Below are 21,180 nucleotides of genomic sequence, written 5' to 3'. Positions count from 1 at the left end.
ATTGCAGAAGAAAAATACTAGTGAATTTGAAGACACAGCAATAGAAACTTTCCCAGATATAATGAGGAGAACAGAGAATCAGAAAATAAACAGAGCATCAGAGAACCATGGGACAACTTGAGGCAGCCAAATATACATGAAATTGGGGTTCCCTAAGGAGGGGGGTAAGGCAAAAAAAAAGTTGCTGGAACAATAGCCAAAGTTTTTTGAAATTTGATGGAAACCCTCAGAAACACCCACAGATCTAAGAATACCAATTAACCCCAAGCACTAAAAATATAAAGAAAACTACAACAAGCTATATCACAATAAATTTGTTCCAAACCAGTGATGAAGAAAATAATCTTAAAGTCAGTCAGAGGAAAAAAATATCTTACGTGCAGAAGAAGAAACATTAGTATGACAGTAGACACATCACTGGGAAAAAGTGAGAAGACAGTAGAACAACATCTTCAAAATACTGAAAGAAAAACACTATTAACCTAGAATTCTATACCTAGGAAAAAGTATCTTTCAAAAACAAAGGCAAGATTGGTTCAAGATGGCAGAGTAGAAGGATGTGCGCACACTCCCTCTTACAAGAGCACTGGAATCACAACTAACTGCTGAACAATCATCGACAGGAAGACACTGGAACTCACTAAAAAGATACCCCACATCCAAAGACAAAGGAGAAGCCACAATGAGATGGTAGGAGGGCGCAATCACAATAAAATCAAATCCCATAACCACTGAGTGGGTGATTCACAAACTGGAGCACACTTATACTACAGAAGTCCACCCACTGGAGTGAAGGTTCTGAGCCCCACATCAGGGTTTCCAACCTGGGGGTCTGGCAACAGGAGGAGGAATTCCCAGAGAATCAGATTTTGAAGGCTAGTGGGATTTGCTTGCAGGACTTCAACAGGACTGGGGGAAACAGAGACTCAACTCTTGGAAGGCACACGCAAAGTAGTGTGCACATCGGGACCCAGGAGGAAGGAGCAGTGACCCCATAGGAGACCGAACCAGACCTACCTGCTAGTGTTGGAGGGTCTCCTGTGGAGGCAGGGGGTGGCTGTGGCTCACTGTGGGGACAAGAACACTGACAGCGGAAGTTCTGGGAAGTACTCCTTGGCATGAGCCCTCCCAGAGTCCGCCATTAGCCCCACCAAAGAGCCCAGGTAGGATCCAGTGTTGGGTTGCCTCAGGGCAAACAACCAACAGAGAGGGAACGCAGCCCCACCCATCAACAGTCAAGCAGATTTAAGTTTTACTGAGCTCTGCCCACCAGAGCAACAGTCAGCTCTGCCCACCACCAGTCCCTCCCATCAGGAAACTTGCATAAGCCTGGTAGATAGCCTCATGCATCAGAGGGCAGACAGCAGAAGCAAGAAGAGCTACAATCCTGCAGCCTGTGGAACAAAAACCACATTCATGGAAAGATAGACAAAATGAAAAGGCAGAGGGCTATGTACCAGATGAAGGAACAAGATAAAACCCCAGAAAAACAACTAAATGAAGTGGAGATAGGCAACCTTCCAGAAAAAGAATTCAGAATAATGATAATGAAGATGATCCAGGATCTCGGAAAAAGAATGGAGGCAAAGATCAAGAAGATGCAAGAAACGTTTAATAAAGACCTAGAAGAATTAAAGAACAAACAAACAGAGATGAACAATACAATAACTGAAATGAAAACTACACTAGAAGGAATCAATAGCAGAGTAACTGAGGCAGAAGAACGGATAAGTGACTTGGAAGACAGAATGGTGGAATTCACTGCTGCAGAACAGAATAAAGATAAAAGAATGAAAAGAAATGAAGACAGCCTAAGAGACCTCTGGGACAACATTCAACGCAACAACATTCACATTATAGGGGTCCCAGAAGGAGAAGAGAGAGAGAAAGGACCAGAGCAAATATTTGAAGAGATTATATTCGAAAACTTCCCTAACATGGGAAAGGAAATAGCCACCCAAGTCCAGGAAGCGCAGAGAGTTCCATACAGGATAAACCCAAGGAGAAACACGTCAAGACACATAGTAATCAAACTGGCAAAAATTAAAGACAAAGAAAAATTATTGAAAGCAGGAAGGGAAAAATGACAAATAACATACAAGGGAACTCCCATAAGGTTAACAGCTGATTTCTCAGCAGAAATTCTACAAGCCAGAAGGGAGTGGCATGATATACTTAAAGTGATGAAAGGGAAGAACCTACAACCAAGATTACTCTACCCGGCAAAGATCTCATTCAGATTCGATGGAGAAATCAAAAGCTTTGCAGACAAGCAAAAGTTCAGAGAATTCAGCACCACCAAACCAGCTCTACAACAAATGCTAAAGGAACTTCTCTAAGTGGGAAACACAAGAGAAGAAAAGGACCTACAAAAACAAACCCAAAACAATTAAGAAAATGGTCATAGGAACATACATATCAATAATTACCTTAAACGTGAATGGATTAAATGCTCCAACCAAAAGAAACAGGCTTGCTGAATGGATACAAAAACAAGACCAATCTATATGCTGTCTACAAGAGACCCACTTCAGACCTAGGGACACATGCAGACTGAAAGTGAGGGGATGGAAAAAGATATTCCATGCAACTGGAAATCAAAAGAAAGCTGGAGTAGCAATACTCATATCAGATAAAATAGATGTTAAAATAAAGAATGTTACAAGAGACAAGGAAGGACACTACATAATGATCAGAGGATCAATCCAAGAAGAAGATATAACAATTATAAATATATATGCACCCAACATAGGAGCACCTCAATACATAAGGCAACTGCTAACAGCTCTAAAAGAGGAAATCGACAGTAACACAATAATAGTGGGGGACTTTAACACCTCACTTACACCAATGGACAGATCATCCAAAATGAAAATAAATAAGGAAACAGAAGCTTTAAATGACACAATAGACCAGATAGATTTAATTGATATTTATAGGACATTCCATCCAAAAACAGCAGATTACACTTTCTTCTCAAGTGTGCACAGAACATTCTTCAGGATAGATCACATCTTGGGTCACAAATCAAGCCTCAGTAAATTTAAGAATATTGAAATCATATCAAGCATCTTTTCTAACCACAATGCTATGAGATTAGAAATGAATTACAGGGGAAAAAACATGAAAAACACCAACACATGGAGGCTCAACAATACTTTACTAAATAACCAAGAGATCACTGAAGAAATCAAAGAGGAAATCAAAAACTACCTAGAGACAAATGACAATGAAAACACGATGATCCAAAACCTATGGGATGAAGCAAAAGCAGCTCTAAGAGAGAAGTTTATAGCTGTACAAGCCTACCTCAAGAAACAAGAAAAATCTCAAATAAACAATCTAACCTTACACCTAAAGGAACTAGAGAAAGAAGAACAAACAAAACCCAAAGTTAGCAGAAGGAAAGAAATCATAAAGATCAGAGCAGAAACAATGAAATAGAAACAAAGAAAACAATAGCAAAGATCAATAAAACTAAAAGCTGTTCTTTGAGAAGATAAACAAAATTGATAAACCATTAGCCAGACTCATCAAGGAAAAAAGGAAGAGGACTCAAATCAATAAAATTAGAAATGAAAAAGAAGTTACAACAGACACCGCAGAAATACAAAGCATCCTAAGAGACTACTACAAGCAACTCTATGCCAATAAAATGGACAACCTGGAAGAAATGTGACAAATTCTTAGAAGGTATAACCTTCCAAGCCTGAACCAGAAGAAATAGAAAATATGAACAGACCAATCACAAGCAATGAAATTGAAACTATGATTAAAAATCTTCAACAAACAGAAGTCCAGGAACCAGACCAGATGGCTTCACAGGTGAATTCTATCAAAACATTTAGAGAAGAGCTAACACCCATCCTTCTCAAACTCTTCCAAAATATTGCACCGGAAGGAACACTCCCAACTCATTCTATAGGCCACCATCACCCTGATACCAAAACCAGACAAAGATACTACAAAAAGAAATTACAGACCAAGATCACTGAAGAATATAGATGCAAAAATCCTCAACAAAATACTAGCAAACAGAATCCAACAACACATTAAAAGGATCATACACCAGGATCAAGTGGGATTTATCCCAGTGATGCAAGGATTCTTCAATATACACAAATCAATCAATGTGATACACCATATTAACAAATTGAAGAATAAACCATATGATTATCTCAATAGATGCAGAAAAGCTTTTGACAAAATTCAACACCCATTTATGATAAAAACTCTCCAGAAAGTGGGCATAGAGGGAACCTACCTCAACATAAAAAAGGCCATATACGAGAAACCCACAGCAAACATCATTCTCAATGGTGAAAAAACTGAAAGCATTTCCTCTAAGATCAGGAACAAGACAAGGATGTTCACTCTCACCACTATTATTCAACAGTTTGGAAGTCCTAGCCAATGTCAATCAGAGAAGAAAAAAGAAATAAAAGGAATACAAATTGGAAAATAAGAAGTAAAACTGTCGTTATTTGCAGATGACATGATAGTATACATAGAGAATCCTAAAGATGCCACCAGAAAACTACTAGAGCCAATCGAATGAATCTGGTAAAGTTGCAGGATACAAATTAGTGCACACAAATCACTTGCATTCCTATACACTAACAATGAAGATCAGAAGTGAAATTAAGGAAACAATCCATTCACCATTGCAACAAAAACAATAAAATACCTAGGATAAACCTATCTAAGGAGGTAAAAGACCTGTACTCAGAAAACAAGAAGATACTGATGAAAGAAATCAAAGATGACACAAAGAGATGGAGAGATTATACCATGTTCTTGGATTGGATGAATCAATATTGTGAAAATGACTACACTACCCAAGCAATCTACAGATTCAATGCAATCCCTATCAAATTAGCAATGGGCATTTTTACAGAACTAGAACATAAAAATCTTAAAATTTGTATGGAGACACAAAGACCTCGAATAGTGAAAGCAATCTTGAGGGAAAGAAATGGAGCTGGAGGAATCAGACTCCCTGACTTCAGACTATACTACAAAGCTACAGTAATCAAGACAATATGGTACTGGCACAAACAGAAATATAGATCAATGGAACAGGATAGAAAGCCCAGAGAGAAACCCACGCGCCTATGGTCAACTATCTATGACAAAGGAGGCAAGGATATACAATGGAGAAAAGACAGTCTCTTCAATAAGTGGTGCTGGGAAAACTGGACACCTACATGTAAAAGAATGAAATTAGAACACGTCCTAACACCATACACAAAAATAAACTCAAAATGGATTAAAGACCTAAATGTAAGACCAGACACTATAAAACTCTTAGAGCAAAACATTGCTCTTTGACATAAATCACAGCAAGAGCTTTTTTGACCCACCTCCTAGAGTAATAGAAATAAAAACACAAATAAACAGATGGGACCTAATGAAACTTAAAAGCTTTTGCACAGCAAAGGAAACTATAAACAAGACAAATAGACCACCCTCAGAATGGGAGAAAATATTTGCGAATGAATCAATGGACAAAGGAGTAATCTCCAAATTATATAAACAGCTCATGCAGCTCAATATTAAAAAAACAAACAACTCAGTCAAAAAATGGGCAGAAGACCTAAATAGACATCTCTCCAAAGAAGACAGACATGCAGATGGCCAAGAGGCACATGAATAACTGCTCAACATCACTAATTATTAGAGAAATGCAAATCAAAGCCACAATGAGGTATCACCTCACACTAGTTAGAATGGGCATCATCAGAAAGTGCAGAAAACAACAAATGCTGGAGAGGGTGTGGAGAAAGGGAACCCTCTTGCAACTGTTGGTGGGGAATGTAAATTGATACAGCCACTATGGAGAACAGTATGGAGGTTCCTTAAAAAACTAAAAGTAGAATTACCATATGACCCAGCAATCCCACTACTGGGCATATACCCAGAGAAAACCATAATTCAAAAAGACACATGCATCCCAATGTTCATTGCAGCACTATTTACAATAGCCAGGTCATGGAAGCCACCTAAATGCCCATCAACATACGAATGGATAAAGAAGTTGTGGTACATATATACAATGGAATATTACTCAGCCATAAAAGGGAATGAAATTAGATCATTTGTAGAGACATGGATGGACCTAGAGACTGTCATACGGAGTGAAGTCAGTCAGAAAGAGAAAAACAAATATCGTATATTAACGCACATATGTGAAATCTAGAAAAATGGTACAGATGAACCGGTTTGCAAGGCAGAAATAGAGACACAGATGTAGAGAACAAACATATGGACACCACGGGGGGAAAGCGGGGGCAGGGGGTGGTGGTGGTGGGATGAATTGGGAGATTGGATTACATATGTACACTAATATGTATAAAATAGATACTTAATACAAACCTGCTGTATAAAAAATAAGTTAAATTTAAGAAAAAAAACTAAGGCAATTTAAAGATTGTTTAAGATATGAAACAATAGAAAGGCTAAAAGAATTAATTAGCAGGAGAACTACACTACAAGAAATGTTAAGAAAGTCCTCGGGCAGAAAGAAAATGATACTAGATTGAAATACAACAGAATGAGGAGATCTCAAATGGGAACTTGGTGGGTAAATGTAAAAGGTTTTTTTTTTTGTTATTACTTAAATCTTTTTAAAAGATATAGACTGTTTAAACAAGAATGATAATAATGGAGTATGGGCTTATACCATTTATACAAGTAAAATATATGGCAATAATAGCACACAAGTTGGAAGGGGAGCAGTGGAACTATAATATTGTTTCTTATGCTATATGTGAAGTAGTATATAATATCACTGGAAGGTAGACTGTGATAAGTTAAAATCAGTAAGAATATGGAAAATTTGAACAACACCATTACCAACTTGACCTAATTGACATTTCTAGAATATTCCATTAATGTTTTATAATGAAGAACAATATAGAGAGCAAATACACATTCTTCTCAAGTACATGTGTAATATTTACCAAATTAGATCATTTTCTAGGTCATAAAACAAATCTCAATAAATTCAAAAGTGTTCAAAAAGTTTTAAGTCATACTCTGATCACAGTGGAACTAAAGTAGAAAACAAAAATACATCCTCAGAAAATCTCCAAATATATGGAAACTAAATAACACACTTCTAAACGACCCGTGGGTCAAAGAAGAAATAAAATGGAAACTTTGGAAGTATTTTTCATGAGATGAAAATGAAAATACAACATACCAGAATTTTTAGGATTTCACTAAAGCAGTGCATAGGAGGGAATATATAGCATTTGTAGTAGTGTTTAGGGGAAAATTTTAAGCTATATTAAAGAAGAAAAAAATGTCTCTAATCAGTGACCTCAGCTTCAACCTTAAGCAATAAGAAAAAAAGCAAATTAAACCCAAAGTAGGTGGAAGAAAGGAAATAGTAAAGATTAGAGCAGTGATTAATTAAATAGAAATTGGAAAAACAATAGAGAAAAATCCATAAAACCAAAAACTAGTTCTTTGAGATGAATAAAATTGATTAACCTCTAGCCAGACTGATCAGAGAAAAAAAAGTTGCAAATGACTAATATCCAGAATGAGGAAGGTGGTATTTACTACAGATTCTAAAAATACCAAAAGAATAATAGGAGAGTATTATGAACAATTTTATGCTAGTAAATTCAACAACTTAGATTAAATAGACAAATTCATTGATAGACCCAAGCTATTAAAGCTTACCAGGAAGAAATAGATAACCTGAATTCCTCTATATCTATTAAAGAAATTACAATTATAGTTTGAAAACATTCACACAAAGAAAACTCTAGGCTCAGATGACTTCTCTGGTTAAATCTACCAAACATTTAAGGAAGAAATAACACCAATTCTACACAGACTCTTCCAGAAAACATTACATTAATACTAAAACCAAACGCATTACAAGAAAAGAAAACTATAGACTAATATCCCTCATGAACACAGATGCAAAAGTTTATCAAATTGAATCCAATAAGTTTTTTTAGGAAGGATAATATATCATGACCAAATGGGATTTATCCCAGGTATGCAAGGTTGGTTTAACATTTTTTAATTTTTTAATGCAATTCACCATAAAAAAAAATTGAAATAAAACACTTTGATCATCTCAAAAGATATGGAACAAACATATGGACAAAATCCAATACCCACTTCTGATTTAAAAAAAAAGCTCTCAGCAAATTAGGAGTAAAAGAGAACTTCTTCAACCTGATAAAGGGCGTCTATAGAAAAACCTAGAGATAAATATCATACTTTATGGTGAAAGAGTGATACAACCTAAATACTCAATTATTGGGATGATTAAAATAATCACCATGCATCCATGCAGTAGAATATTTTAAGGGTATTAAAAGTCAGGTATTTAAAGAATATTTAGAAGCAAAGAAAATTGTTTATGATATAAAGCTGAATGAAAAAAAGACCTATAGAAGCACATGATCCAATTGTGTTAAATACAGAGAGAGAGTAAAATCAAAAGGAAATATTATACACATGTTAACAGTGATTAACTTCTGCTGGGGAGAGGAAGAATGATATTATTATTAATTTGTTCTGTATATACTTTTCTGCATTTCTAAGTTTTTCTATCTTTAAAGTTAGGAAAATTAATGTTACTAAATTTTAAGAAAAAAATGACAAATAGTAGAGTGGAAAAAGAAAAAGAGGGAAATTTAATGACTCCAAATTTGTATCTTCAATCAGTTCCCCTCAGCCTCTTCCAATATTCACAACTGGATGTAGCTCTTCTCAGATAGCTACAGATATTGAAATTTAAGAGGTCCACAATTAATCTCATGATCTTGTTTAATAGAGTTGCCAATTCGTTAATTTATCTATTCAACAAATATATTGAGTGTGTACTATGTGTTGGGCACTGTAGTAGGCAATGGACATACAGCAACAAATAAGGCATGGACCCTGCCTTCAAGAATCCTCTGACATTGTGATGGAGATAGGCAATAATGCTTGTATTGTGGAGTAAAATGTAAGTGTTACATGATGGGAATATGAACAAGGTGCCACAAAACTATAGAAGAAAAACAATTAACCTAGCCTTTGGTGGTCAGAAAAGTCTTTCCGTAGCAGAAAATATATGAACTGAGTCACAACGGATGAGAGGAATTAGGCAGGTAGCATGTAGTAACTTATGCTCCAGGAAGAAATCTGTTTACCCAGAGGCCAAGAGACTCACTCAGAGAACTGCAAGCAAACACTTGAAAATATAGGCTCCTGATCATAAAAATCCTTGAAAACCATCAAGGAATTGGGACTTTATTCTATGACAATGAGAAACTATTACAGGGTTTTCACTCGCACCAAATACCCATACATTCATGCAGTTTTAGATTCTGAGAAGCAAAGCGTCCTCTCCTTCTAACACCCTACTATTTTTGAGTCCATTAAGTAGGGCTAAATGGCTCATAAATGGGTCAAGTTATCAGCAGAGTGTGCCACCATTACTGGCCTCTGCCATATTGAGGGTAATGGTAACTGTGCCAAAGATCTGTAATGTCACCACCTGCTTGGGGCCCCATCCCTGTTGATCACACTAACCTCTGATGCATTCGACCTTATAATAGCTCTATTGCTGGACAGTCTATTGTGAAATGAGAGAGAAAATTTCTCCCCTCCGCGTGATGCTTTGGTGGGAGTGGGAGGGTTATCCTCACAGCAGGGTGGTCCGAAGATGTCACAGAATTTAGTAAGACTGCTTTGTTTGTTTGTTCACATAGCCATTTTGTCCTGGGAAGCACTCCCACCACAGAGCGCTTGGGTCAGAAAAGTTTCAAGTAACAGCTATCGTTATGTTCCCAGCCCAAGTGGCTGTCTTCCAATGCTTAGAACCTACTGTGGAGTCTGGATATTTATGCCAGACTCTTTCTTCCATCAGGTGGCTCTCTCTCAGGGAACCTTTTCCTCATTTTGATTTGGCTTGTTTTAGACATCCAGGGTCTACCATATGGGATATATCTGAATGTCACTTGCAAAAACTCTCTGAATACTTTCCCTAGCAGTTTCCCCAGCCCCCTTGGATCAGTAGAGCTAAATAGATACCAGAAATTAGGAGTGGAGGGGACTCTCCTTGATCCAGGCTGCATCTATGTCTCGGCTATGGCCAACCAGGACACACGTTGATCCTTACACAGTGAAAAGTATAAAGGTTACAGATCAAATGCTAATGATAGACAACTCTGTGCAGTGGAATTTAGGGTGATATTTTTGTTCTAGTTTCTTCTTTCCATTTTCTAAGTTGTTTCTCAAAGACCATAATTACTTGTGTAAGAAATTTCATAAAAATTAATAAGTCCTACTATGATCAACAAGGAAAGGGTGGGGTGGGTATCGGTGAGGAGTAGGGGAAATAAGCACTCTCACATAAGTTAGAAGGGAGTGCCTTTTCTTTGAGAGCCATTTGGCAATAGCAGCCAAATCTTTGCCACGCTCTATGACCATCAATTTATCCTGCAGATATATTCCCTTAAAACTGTACAAATAGATTCATAGGGATGTTCAAGGCAGCATTGTTTGCAACAGCAAATAACTGCAAACATCCTAAATAGTCATCGACAGAGAAATGGTTAAGTAGATTTAGATACATCTATATCAGGGATGTGGTGCTAAAAATAATGAAGGAGATCTCTATCTACTGATTTGTATTGTATTCAAGATGTATTGAGGAAAGGTAGGTTACAGAATAGTTATATATATATAGTGTGATACCACTTGAGGAGAAAGATGGATAGGTGGATGAATAGATAGATTGATAGATGACATGATACATTGATAGATAGGTAGATAGATAGCTAGATAATTTGAATATGCATAGCAAATGTCTGGAAGAATTCAGAAGGGTGCTGTGACTTTTTACTCATCATCTTGCACTTTTTATATGGTGACTCATTTGTACTCACCCCATGAACCCTGAGTTCAGGCCAGTATTCTCCAAGACACCAGGTCTTTTCATGAACACTTACACATGCTGTTTCTTCTACCTGAAGTGCCTCCCATCTCCTCCATCCTCTCACAAACTCCTTTTTTTCCAGTAAGGGTCCAGCTCCATGTCACCTCTTCCAGATGCTGTCTTCAGAGCTCCTACCCTGCTTTCATTATCTGTTAGCACTTTCCACATCTTAGCGTCTTTTTTTTTTTTTTTTTTTAACATGCCCGTTTCCCTCACTAAAAGGGAAGCTTCTCAAAACAGGAAAACCATGACTTTTATTTCAAAATCTAGATTTGTATTTCAGAATCTAAAGCCATGCCTGGTACCTAATAAATACCTGTAAAATGTTTGCTGTTAAAAAAAAAAAAGGAATGACCTTTCTAAATATGAAAGTCTAACCTCCTAGAAAAAAGGAATTAGCCTCAGCACCCTAATCTGTTTATAAATCTGGAATTTCTTTTAAAATAAATGCCCGTCTAAGGAAAAAAGAAAAAAAAAACCTGAAAGTCAGGACGATATTGAGGTCTAATATTATTGAAGTAAGGTTTAATCAAAATGGATGCTTTGAATTAAGTGAATATCTTGAGTAAATGTTCAGACTTAGTCATTAAAGAAATTATTTTGTGTTAAATCTCAAGAATCATTTTCCATTTCAGCTAATCTCTCAACTTTTATTTATTTATATATATATTTATTTATATATAAGATAAAGATACAAATGACTGGACTTTATTGGCATTTATCATTTCTAATTATAGATCTTATTTTTAAAAGAAGCATACAATCACAGCTTTGGTTAAAGGTTATATATCCTGTGATCCTTTCTTTTAAATGTCGAATCTTCTATTCTTGTCTTGTTCTCTACTGTAGTCCAGACATTAGGAAAGGGTGATGAAAGGAGCAAAATTTGATTGACAGCAAACACGAATGTTAACCAACCCTCCCCCAAAGAGACTACAGTGAAATGTGAATAATGATATATAAATCATAATAGAAAGTGAAAATCAGTCAGTTTGCACATATGGTATGTGCCGCTTGGTTTCCTGAATGCAGGAAGTGTTGGGATGATTGATGGGTACGTGTTGTGTGTTGTGTGGATCAAAGTGAAATGTCTCAGTAACCTCTGGCTTTTACAAATCACAATGGAGTCCTTTTGTAATGCTAATAATGCAGTGATACAGATAAATGACAATGGGCCCTGAGATTTCGCTGGACAGTTGTGATTTCATATATTTTGTCCAATTGACCCCTGAATATATCTTTCATACCATATGTCCCAACTTTTATCTCTGAGAACATAGCTTACTGGAGTTACAAACTAAATTAATACATAATTTTGAAGGATATTGTTTTGTTTGGGGAGATAAGATTAGATCTGTTCTATTAAGTCTTCTAAGTAAACTGTGGGACTTTTCTGTAATAAAAAGTGACCTTCATGGAAGAAATGGACTGTCCACAGATGACGGTCACTCCTCATTACTGCACATACCCTTAGTATTTAGTACCGCTCCTTACACAAAATAGACTTTCAGTAAGTATTGTTGAATTAATTAAAAGACTGGAATTAAGGAGAAATGTCTCAAATCCACGAAGTGAAATTAATCTTCTCCTCTAATACTACTCTCAGCAAATGGCATTTGCTGAGAGGTGATGATTTTCTGGGGTTGTCATATATCTACTAGGACTTAGGTATTCGGTCCTGCTCAACTCATTTCAAAGCCAGTAGAGAAGTGCTTGGAATTTCAACATACCAACACCCACAAACTTTGCCACCCACTTCCCACCCTGCTCACTGGGCCTCAAATAATTTCTTTGATACTCCATCCTTTTGCTTTTGTGGCATTTGTCCTAGAAATTAAAAAGTGTCTTTGTTCATGCTTTTATTCGATTTCAAAATTCAAATGTCTGGAATGGGGAAAAATATTGCTGAAAGCAAACTTTCTCTGCTTTGTCCCTAAATAACCCAGGGATGAAATGGGATCAGCCGAATGTGACATTTGACTTGTCATTTCTTACAAAGAAATTGTAAGCTTCCTCTGAGTTTTGGAAATTAAGAAAATTTTGGAGTGAAGAGGTGTAATTGAATTTTTTTTTAACTTCCTGTCATGATATGCAGATTTGAAAAGTGTTTCACACAGCAGCCCAGGGGAATCTCTTTAAAAATCTGATCACAGCTCTCCACTGCTTAAAGCTTTTCAGTGGTTTCCCACTGACCCAACAATATTCTCAACTTCTCACCGCAGCCTTGAAAGCCGGTGTGTCCCATCCCCATCCAATTCACTGGTCTCATCTTACACCTTTTCTCCTCAGCCTGTGCACCCAGCCAGAGAAACCTCTTGCTGCTAGACAACGCTCTGCTAAAACCTTCTCACATGCTCTCCCCCCGCCTGCAATACTCTTTTGTGCGGCCAACACCACCTCTGCCACCAGCTCCAGCCACCTTCACACCTTCCCCTGGCTGACTGTTCAGCCTCCACCTGCTCGCATAAAACGCTTTTGTTTCCACAGATTAGCAGTTCCCAACGAATCTAGAAGTTTCCCTTCACAATTTCTTTTTTTTAATTTTATTTTATTTTTATTTATTTTTTTTAAACATCTTTATTGGAGTATAATTGCTTTACAATGGTGTGTTAGTTTCTGCTTTATAACAAAGTGAATCAGGTATACGTATACATATGTTCCCATATCTCTTCCCTCTTGCATCTCCCTCCCACCCTCCCTATCCCACCCCTCTAGGTGGTCACAAAGGACCGAGCTGATCTCCCTGTGCTATGCGGCTGCTTCCCACTAGCTATTTTACATTTGGTAGTGTACAATTTCTATAATGTCTGTCTTCCTCACTGAATCGGTTGTTCTCTGAAACTGGGGATTGTGCCTAACCTTGGTATTAGGGTGTCTTTAGCTCAAGCGAAGTGCTCAGCACATAGTTGTGTAACAATGAATGAGACAATACTACTGCAGATGAAATACTAGAAACAATCGGGGTTTGGATGTGATACGTCTGTGTTTTAATCTAGATCTAAGTGACGGACAAACACTAAATAAGATTTTTCATCTGCCCATGACTCAATGCTTAAAGTCACAATTGACTGAAAGGGGCTAAAGTCCTTGAAGCTGTGAAAAAAAACAAGCCAAAATAAAAGAATAAAATCCTCCTTTTAAAAAAATTTAGCCATTGTCTACCTGCTGAGAACCCATAGACTTCAGCATTGCTTTTTAGTTTTTATTTAACTTTATGATGAGCTTAGTCACTTTAAATATTTCAATATTCGGGGGATGAAGGAGAGGAGGGAAGTAACACTCTTCAAAGTGAATGTTGAGTCTGACTCACCTTGAACCAAAGACAGCTAAGTCTGCTGGGGACAGAGCAGCCACACGTCTCTCTGTGGGTATGGCTTCACCCACAGCTCTTACAGAAAGCCATAGATCTACCTGCTAGTCTGTTTACTCCTAGAACAGGAAGGGTTGGGACATTTGGTCTTTGTATCCATATGACTCTCAAGGAAGCACATGGCAAATGCTTGGGGAATAGTTTTTACTATACTGTATATCTGTTTCTTAATTTTAAAAGTATATATAGCTTGTGTGAGTAATGTATATATAAAGCATATATATCTGTATGTATACCTTATATAGTAACAGTTTATCAAGATAGAATTCACAAACCATACAATAGATCTATTTAAAGTATTTAATTCAAAGGTTTTTAATATCTTCGTAGAGTTGTGCAACCACTATCTCAATCAATTTTAGAATATTTTCATCACCCTACAAAGCAACCCTGTATAGATTAGCAGTCACTTCCCATTAATTTTCCATCCCCCAGCCCTAAGCAACCATGAGTTGACTTTCTGTCGCTATAGATTTGCCCATTCTGGACATTTCATATAAACGGAATCATACAATACTGTGCGCTTTGTGACTGGCTTCTTTCATTTAGCACAGTGTTTCATGATCCATCCATGTGGTAGCATGTATTAGTACTTCATTCCTTTTACAGCTGAATAGTATTCCATTGCATGGATATGCCACATTATATTTATCCATTCATCAATTTATAGACATTTGGGTTGTTTCACTTTTTGGCTATTATGAACAGTGTGGCTCTGGACATACATGCACATGTTTTTGTGTGGGCCTATGTTTTTAACATGTCTTAGATATATGCCTAGGAGTAGAATTGCTGGGTAATATGGTAATTCTATGCTTAACCTTTTGAGCAACTGCCAGACTTTTCCAAAATTGCTACACTATTTTACATTCCAACCAGTTGTCTATGAAGATTCTAATTTTTCCACATCTTCACCACTACTTCCTACTGGTTGTCTTTTTGACATCATTCTACTAAGCATGAAGTGGTATCTCACTGTGGTTTTGATTGGTTTCTTTTCTTTTTTTTTTTTTTAAAAGGTTTTTTTTTTTTTAATTAATTTATTTATTTATTTTGGCTGTGCTGGGTCTTCGTTTCTGTGCGAGGGCTTTCTCTAGTTGCGGCAAGCGGGGGCCACTCTTCATCGTGGTGCGCGGGCCTCTCACTATCGCGGCCTCTCTTGTTGCGGAGCACAGGCTCCAGACGCGCAGGCTCAGTAATTGTGGCTCACGGGTCTAGTTGCTCCGCGGCATGTGGGATCTTCCCAGGCCAGGGCTCGAACCCGTGTCCCCTGCATTGGCAGGCAGACTCTCAACCACTGCTCCACCAGGGAAGCCCGATTGGTTTCTCTTCTGATGGCTAATAATGTTGAGCATCTTTTAATTTGTTTTTTTTGCCATTTGCATCTCTTTTTGGATATATCTATTCAGATCCATTGCCTATTTTTTAACTAGGTAATCTTTTTATTGCGGAGATGTAAGAGTTCTTTATATATTCTACATACTAGTCTTTTATCAGTCCAAAAATCTATACCCTCATAAAAAATAAAAGTAAAACTCACTGAAACTGAATACATTACTCAATGAGAGGAACAGAACCACTGGAAAAGACCAATTTTTCTTATTATTAGATAAGATCCTAGAATTCTAGTGACTAGGTTACAAAAATTAAAAGAGGCCATGAATTAATTGTTCAAAGATAGAATGGGCCACCTCAAGAATGATGACTCAACAAGAATGATTAGAGACAGCAAGTCTTTTTCAACTTCTAGATTCTACCCTATTCATTAGCATGACCTGGACAAGTATTTCCCTGGACCCCAAATAAATCCTCTACAAAATAAGAGGATTGGACCAAGAGATCACTAAAGTCCCTTCTAAAAATGTTCCTGATGATTACTTTATTAAATTTAAATGACAAAAAAATTAATGGCAAATAGTCATTTCTCCCCCAGAATAGACACAGTCTTCCAAAGAAAGCACTGTGCACAGAGGGTTTTTCTCTCTCAAGGTTATATGCTAACGCTTTCCCATTACATATGATACATATGGTCAAAATCTGTAAGTATACTTTGGCCTTCTTTCCTAATTTTATCTACATTTTCTACAAACTACATATTTATTTTGAGCACCAATGTTATATCTCTTTCCTTATTGCTCACTTTAGTGTTTAAATATCTTTGGTGTCCAGCTTGGCCCCTGACTATTTTCCAATTCAGAACACCCTGTGGGAAAGGCAGGGTGGACTACTGCCTAAGTATTGATAGTAGACTGTGATATCTGGCAGAGAGAGATAGTCTCCTTAGTTCCTAATGTCCCTCACTTGTTTACCAATTCCAGAAAATTGTTTACAAAGGACTGAGATAACATTGAATACAAACAGGAAACATGTTTGACTTTAAATTTATTGTTAACTGGAAGTGCATTTATGTGAAATCCTTTAAAACTGTAAAGTATAATAAAAATAATTTTTAAGGTACACAAAAACTATAATAAAGTATAATAATAATTTTTAACCATTAACTGTAGACACTTTGAGCATCTGACATGGAAGGTAGTGAAAACAAATAGCAAAAAGGGGGCAGAATGGACATCTGTGTGATGGGGGAGGTTCGTGGAAACAAGCAAAATATATAGGCTGAGGGTCCTAAAGATAATCTTTGACTAAGAAACCAATTTGCCTAGGAGACTAGATAGATAGGTAGGTAGGTAGGTAGGTAGATAAGTGGGTAGATAGATAGAATCTCCTAGGCAAATTGGTAAATTTAAATTATAATATATTATGTTATGTTATATTATTTTACTTAAGCAGTAGTCCACCCTGCCTTTCCCAAAAGATGTTCTGAATAAGAAAATAGTCAGGGCCAAGTTAGATACCAAATGTATTTAAATGCTAAAATAAACAATAATAAAGGATATATATATATACACACACACACACACACACACACACACATCCTTTATTTATTTGTATATACATATTTCATGAAGATAATATTTATGATTATCTACTATATCAAGGCACTATTCTCGACCCTGGGGGTATAGCAGTAAACAAAATGGAGAGGTTATATTATATTATATTATAGTGGGAGTATAATGTTATATTAGATTTTACTGACCACAGCACCTAGCACAGTGCTACATCCTCTGATTCTAATGTGGAATGTTATCTGTATCAGTCAGGGCTTGGTGAGGGGAGCACAGTTCCCTGAGTATTATGGAAGAAGAGACTTCATAGAGTTGACCTAATACAATTGTGAAGAGCTGGGGAAATGAAGGTCTCGTGGTGGATTTAGTCTAAGACACCAGACTCCTGGCCAAGAAGCGGAGCTGACCGGAAGCTACTGCCTTTGTGCAGCTATTGCCTCTGCAGGTTTTAATCGGCCTCTGGTGATGGTCCTGGGGCAGCTGTTGGTCAGCAGTTGGAAAGAGGAGCCAGACCAGCTGGAACTGGCCAGGCAGTTTCACATCAATCCATCATTGATCTGACCATGACATCCAGCAGAAAGTAATGGCCACTCCATCACTTCTGCTTTCCAGCCTTGTGCAGCTTAACTAGGTTGACACAGCACAAAACTCCACACCTGCCATCAAGATAACAGTATGTTGTGTGGATGTATCTCAGGGTGGTCTTCATGATTCCTACCTCCAGATGTCCACACCTTTGTATAATACCCTCCACCTGAGTGCAGGTGGGACTTGTGACTTGCTTCTAATCAATAAAATACAACAAAGGTGACGGTCGTCACTCCTGTGACTATATTATCTTACACAAGACAGTCTTAGCAGGCTGGAGTGAGAGAGACTCTCCAGCTAGCCTTGGAGTAGCAAACAGGCTATGTTGTGAACTGCCTGTAGCGATCATCCCTTGCAAGGAGCAGGAAATCACGAAAGAAAAGTCAATCACAAACATCGCAAATTCTCACTTTTCAGCTTCTAATTGCACCTTTCTTGTTTCATCCTAGTACAGGGCTTTTCCTTCTTGGCACTATTGACATTTCAGGCTGGAGAATTCTGCGTGTGGGGAGCTGTCCTGTGTATTATGGGAGGTGCAGCACCTCCTCTGGCCTCTACAAACTAACGCTATTATCTCACCACTCTCCCCCAGTTATGGCAACCAAAAATGTCTCCAGACATTGCCAAATGTACCCTGAGGGGTAAAATTGCTCTGCTTGGTAACTACTATTCTAGTATAAGAGCTATTGTAGCACTAAGCTCTGTGTAGCCAAAGGGAAATCTTAAAAAAGAGAAAGATAAGCCTTGGGCACAGTTAATTCACACACTAGAAAATCTATTTTCTAACCACACACCCTCAAAAGTCAAAGCTGGTGCTTGCAGCCCTAGGTCCAATGGCTTTTTCATTTTGCTTGCCAGCTATAATGAAGAAAGTGCTCATGTGAGCACATTACAAGTAAAACTTGTTTGGGAGAGAAAACTATATTTTTAACAATGCCTGTATAGGCATGTGACTCAAGCATTAAATAGCACAGTATAGATGTAAGTTTTATTCCAACAGCTCCTGTTCTGTGGGAGAATCTATGAAAAGACAGACCTTGGGAAACTTTTTATAAACAACTAATTATACAGTAGATCTTTCTGAAATATTTGCTTGGGGTTCCAGAATCCATTCTCATCATTATATTTTGGCATAAGTTGTCATGCTACATTAAGTATTGTGGCCCAGGTAATGTTATAGGATATTAACGCTAATATGAAATCCTAAGCACAGAATTATTTTGAAACAGATGCCCAAGATATAGTGCTATTAGCATAACAAGCCCTCTGGTAATAGAGCTTTTTTTTTTTTTTTAAATAAAGTTGACAAAAGTATGGATGAATGAGTGAATGAATTCATTCCTGCAACCTGCCTTTCTTGAGAAACTACTACACATCAGTCACTGTTGTCTTCACATCAAATTCTCATCATGGGCTCTAACAGAGCTAACATAACGTGGAAATTATACCAGCTGCTGAACCCCAGTGCTCATTCTTCTATAGCAAAATCCAAGGCACCACTTTCTTAAAAATCAATGTTACTGAAAAAACAGCAGTCAGCAGCTGTTTTTCAAAGTGGACACGTAGCCAAAGGAAATATGTATCTTGTATTTCAGTTACAGATGGAGATCAGCTGTTTCTCAAATCAGGTTTTACTGAAAAGACTAAGGCACTGTTGTCATTGCTAAAGACATAATAGACAAGGGGAGAGATTTATTGGTTAAGGTTACAGGAATGACAGGCTCCTTGTTTAATGGAAGAGACAGAAGAATAGATGAATGAATAGGTGTGGTATTATGATAACATCATGCATAGGGCACTGGGGTAGCAGGGAGAGAAGGCACCTAACTCAGCATGGAGATCACTGAAGTTTCCAGTCAGAAGTAAAGAACTTATTTGCATCTGTCAAGGGAAGGAGCTAGAAAAGTGTGCTCCAGCATAGAGAGTGACATGCGTGAACTTGAGAACTGTGATACAAAAGGTGTATCCAAGCCATCGGAAAGGAGTCTGGATGCAGGCAGGGCCAGGTGACGACATGCTAAGAAATTTTAACTACATCCTGAGGTGATGGGAACTGCTCTGGATTTCACGCAAGGCTGTGACATGGTGGCAGTTTGCGTTTCTGGAACAACTAGTCTCTGATTGGAGCACGGACAGGACCTGGACAAATCCTGAGGCAGGAAGACCATTAGGCAGCTAAGGCACAAATAGTGTCAAAGATATTCATGAAAGCTAGCATGGAGGCAGCAGGGATGGCAAAGAGAGGATTTGGGCATGTTGTCGCCTCCTGGGGGTGGGTCTGTAAAGAGCCTCCCTCTCAGAAAGGGAAGAAAGGCAGAACCAGTTAGCCTACTTGGGTTCTACAGGAGGCAATACACATATAAAACAGTCCTACACATCTTAAGTACTTAGAAATACACATCTAGAACACATTCCTAAATGTCTTAAATAATTACTCATATGATAGAGAGTATAAATTTACTATCCCCATAAGAAAAGATGTCTTTTGGAACACATATTCATTAAGAAGGAATTATCATACTTCATGAAGTCAATCTGTCTGCAATTGTCAAATGTTGCCCTTTCTCTGAGGAAAATCACCAATGTAGACACGCATGTACACCACACTTCATTTTTCTCTCCTAAGTCTAGTTTGTAGACATCATTTGGTATAGCAAACAATATGTAATCTATTTTATACATTCGTGCCGAATAAAAATTGCTGGATTCAATTATATTTCAAGTGGCAGAGCAATAACACATAAACAGGGAAAGTAGCAATATGTTCAAACGAAGTAGGCAAACACAACTTTTCAGGAATATATTTATTGTGGATGTCAAGGTGCTCTTCTGCTACAAAAAAATGTTGTTTAGGTATATCATGCTACTGACTTGACACCAGTTTGTAATTTTAAGCAAAGAGTTTTTCCTCACCTATTTCAGTCCCAAGAAATGGAGTCATTTTAAAATGATGGGAAGAAGAGATAGAATGTGATAGCCTTGCTTATATAAATATAGCCCTGAAAGATTCGAGCATTTAGAGTTGGTTTGCCCAGAAACCACTAGAGCTATCTTTACCAACACCTAAGTCATTAGAAATGAAACCCATTCTAGATCAAGCCTGAACTGGCAGAATTGCCCCACTTGTTTCTATTTTCAAGTTATCTGGGCTGATCTAAAGTTTAAATACTTTTCAAGCTTAATTAGATGAAACACTTAAGTTATACAAGCATTTAATACTGAGCTGGAAATTGAAAAACAGATACTATGAAATCCCTAGGTAAAAAGAAAAATCAAGCAACATCTGCAAGTCCCATTTCTCTATCACTTGGGACGGATGTGTTTATACAGATCCAAATCTTTAAATAACCAAATGCCTC

At 37.4% G+C, this 21,180-nt stretch overlaps 1 long non-coding RNA gene across 1 annotated transcript in view; it reads left to right on the top strand.

Moving 5' to 3' along the window:
* LOC118901310 overlaps nucleotides 1-21,180 on the top strand; it is a 104,896-nt gene that overhangs the window by 83,626 nt on the left and 90 nt on the right. The window lies entirely within an intron of this gene.

This window comes from Balaenoptera musculus, chromosome 9, assembly GCF_009873245.2.
Source record: "Balaenoptera musculus isolate JJ_BM4_2016_0621 chromosome 9, mBalMus1.pri.v3, whole genome shotgun sequence".
Lineage (NCBI taxonomy): Eukaryota > Metazoa > Chordata > Mammalia > Artiodactyla > Balaenopteridae > Balaenoptera > Balaenoptera musculus.
The sequence above is the reverse complement of the archived record's forward strand: the minus strand, read 5'-3'. Positions and strand labels throughout refer to the sequence as shown.